Here is a 4,058-nt window from a genome sequence, read left to right on the forward strand (position 1 = left end):
TTGGAAGTCCTCAATGTGCTCCATCATTGAACCCTTCTATTTAAGATTTATCAATTGGCTAAAAAATGTGTTTCTTTTAGTATTCTCATAATTTTATATCATTTCTTCCATAAAAATTGCTCAAGTGACAATTTTTTTATGAGAGAAAATCCATCAATACCATACAAACTGATTTGGTTCCAAATATAAAGTTGCAATGCATACCTTTTGTGTGTTTTTCACATTATGGAGATCGAAATATTGTTCCATTTGTAGTATCCATATTACAGGATCATTGCCATCAAACTTCCTCATATCGATATTTGGAATGTGGTGGGTCTTTGTTCCAACATTATAGTCTATGAAATCATGCTTAACATTTATTTTTTTCTCATCATGAGTTTCCTCTACTACCTTTTCGCCACTAGGAAACCTTTCTTGTAGGAACTTTGTCAAACCTTCCTTCAAAATTTCCACGTCTTTCTTCAAATCTTCAAATTTATAATTCTTTGAATCATGATTAATATTTCTTTTGTTCTCATTATGAGTTTCCTCTACTACCTTTTCGCCATTAGGAAACTGTTATGAAACCAACTCACAAAAAGATAGAAAAGATTGTTGAACGCCTTAGAATTCAGCCTCTTCGAGGGGGCAACCTCCTTTACATTAAACAGATGAACAATTCTTGGATGATTCAAATGAAAAAACCTCCTTTCTATATATAGCAGTCTAAGGGGTCACAATATAACTAAGCCGACCTAACAATAATAATATAAAGGCACAATAATAACATTAAAGGGATTCTATGGGGCACAGTAATAACAATATGGGGACAATAGGGGCACAACAATATTAATAAGGGATACAACTATAATAGTAATGGGGGCATCACTAGTATTATAGGGACCTGACATGCCCCTCTCCTTTAAAAAAAGAGTTATCCTCAACACTTGAGTAGTTCTGGATGCTTTTATATAAAATTCTCATCCTCCCATGTGGAATCTTCAGCGGATAAGTTCTTCCACTTGATGAGATACTTCGAAATGGATCGATTTTGTAGCTTTCGAGTTCTTGTTTCTATGACTGCTTCCGATTCCAATATCATTTTTCCTTCCTCGTCAAATTCTGGCAATATTGTTTGAAATGGGAGCTTGTCGCCTATAACCTTCTTTAAACATGAAACATGAAAGCTAGGTGCACTCGAGAAGCTGCAAGAAGCTCCAATTTGTATGCCATAGTACCAATATTTTGCAACACCTTTTACGGACCATAATACTTTGGTGATAATTTATTATCCTTCTTAGCTTGCTTGAGGGACATTTGTTTATATGGTTGTAGCCGTAGGAATACCCAGTCACCTACATCAAAACTTCTTTCGCTGCGATGTTGATCTGCTTTTTGTTTCATTCTATTTTGCACCAACATGAGGTTATCCTTTAAGAGTTGGAGAACTTGTTGTTGACACTCGATGTGATGTTCCACTGCTTGAACCTTAGAATTTTCTCTTAAATATGATGTGATGGATGGTGGCTGATATCCATAAAGTTCCATAAATGGGGTTAGTTTTGTTGCAGTATGGAAGGAAGTGTTATACCACCATTCAGCCAGAGGCAACCATTTGACCCATTGTGTATGTTTATAGACCTGGTTTCTTAATTGTAATAGACCTGGTGTCTTAATTGTTTCAGCTTTATTTTGTTTGCAAACCAAACATTCTGCCACATACTTTTGAATATCTAATTTAAGGCCATCCCAAAAAAATTCCTTCTTAACCATGTGGTAAGTTTTTAAAAATCCTGAGTGCCCTCCTAAGGGAGAAGCGTGCAATTCCAGAATAATATTTTGTTTGAGTTGTGAATTCTTATAGCGGTATAAGCGATATTTGTACCATAACGAATCATTTTTCTAGCTAAATGTATCAGATGTACTGGAATCTTGTTGTAACTTTCGAATAAGTGCCCACACTTCTCCATCATTCTTCCATTCCTCCCTTGCTTCGTTTATCCAATCTAGTTGGATAATAGAAATGGCGCAAAAAAATGCTTCCACATCCTCATCCTTTCTTGAGAGTGCATCTACCAAAACATTTTGCTTCCCTTTTTTGTAGATCATTTCAAAGTCATAACCCAACATCTTTGTGACCCATTTTTGTTTTTCTTCAGAGGATAATTTTTGTTCTAAAAAGTATTTAAGGCTATCATGATCTGTTTTTACCTTGAAGTGTCTTCCCATTAGGTAGGGTCGCCATTTCTTAAGTGCATGTAGTATTGCTAACATTTCCTTCTCATAAATATCTTTGTGTAAATACTTTCCCTTGATTGGACGACTTTCGAAAGCAATGGGTCTTTCATATTGCATTAAAATAGCACCAATTCCATTTCCTGAAGCATCACATTCCACAATAAAGGTTTTTGTGAAGTCTGGTGTAGCTAAGACCGGTGCTTGCCACATTGCCTCTTTAAGATGTTCGAAGGCCTTTGTTGCTTCTGGAGTCCATAAAAATGCATCTTTCTTCAATAATGTTGTTAGAGGTGCTGCTATTTTCCCATAATTCTTAACAAACTTGTGATAATACCCTGTCAACCCGAGAAATCCTCGCAAATGCTTTATGGATGTGGGGATTTTCCATTCCTTAATGGCTTTAATTTTGCTAGGGTCTACCTTAACTCCTTCATGAGATACAATATGACCCAGATATTCCACCTCTTGTACTCCAAAGAAACATTTGGATCTTTTTGCATATAATTGTTTCTCCTCCAATAGTTGTAGCACCCTGTCAACATGTTGAACATGATCCTTCCAAGACTTGCTGTAGATTAGTATATCATCAAAAAATACTAACACAAATTTTCTAAGGGTGGGTTTGAAAATTGAATTCATCAAACCTTGAAATGTAGAAGGTGTATTGGTAAGGCCAAAAGGCATGACCAAAAATTCATAGTGACCCTCATGAGTTCTAAATTCTATTTTCAGAATGTCTTCAGTCTTCATTCTGATTTAATGATATCCTGAATGAAGATCCAACTTGGTGAAGTAAATTGATCCATGCAATTCATCCAATAATTCATCAATGACAGGAATGGGAAACTTATCTTTAATAGTGAGCTTGTTGAGCCCCCTATAATCTGGACACATGCACCATGATCCATCCTTCTTGTGCACCAATACTACTGGAGTAGAGAAAGAACTTTGGCTAGGTTGAATTATACCAGCCTCTAGCATTTCTGCAACCATACGTTAAATTTCAACCTTTTGGGAATAGGGATGTCTATACGGCCTGATGTTTGGAGGAACACTTCCTGGAATCAAATGAATATCATGATCATGATCAGGAATAGGTGGGAGACCTTTGGAAGTCTCAAATACCTTGGAATGATTGTCCAAGACTTTTTGGAGATCTGGAGAAATAGATGATTTCGATGTGGAAACATCTAGCGAACATAATTGTGAAATTACACCTCATTGTTCCTTTTTTAGAAGCTTTTTCATACCGTTAGAGCTGATTATATTTTCCGGTTTCCCTACAATATCCCTTAATTCAACTTCCTTTCCTTCCGCATAAAATTTCATGAAATTTTCTTGAAAGTTAAAAGCTATTATACCCAAGGATTGTAGCCATTGAACTCCTAGTACAGCATCAGCACCTCCCATTGGAATGGAAAGCATTGTGCTATTCAACACATATTCTCCCATGGATAGGTTGATATTATGGCACTTTCTAGAGCAATTTATTGTTCCTCCACTTGCAACCATCACTTGACACTCTGGTGCTGGATATAGGAATCAATTCAATTCTTTTGCTATCTTACAATGAATAAAATTGTGGGTACTTCCTGAATCAATCAACACCATTACCTTTTTCTTCTTGATATGTCCTTCTATCTTGATGGTTTGAGGAGTGTTAATTCCAGCCCATGCATTACAAGATATGGAATGGATTCATTTCTTCTTTATATAGGCTTTATTCCTGGAGTATATCCTCTTCTTTTGGCCTTTCTTGTTCCTTTTCTTCTTCCTCTTCACAATCTATGTAGAATAATTTCTTCTCGGAACACTTATGAGCTTTAGTGTATTTGCTA

The sequence above is a fragment of the Pinus tabuliformis genome, chromosome 8, assembly GCF_031772625.1.
Source record: "Pinus tabuliformis cultivar Carrire ecotype Pingquan chromosome 8, CPIR1, whole genome shotgun sequence".
In the NCBI taxonomy this organism is placed as follows: domain Eukaryota; kingdom Viridiplantae; phylum Streptophyta; class Pinopsida; order Pinales; family Pinaceae; genus Pinus; species Pinus tabuliformis.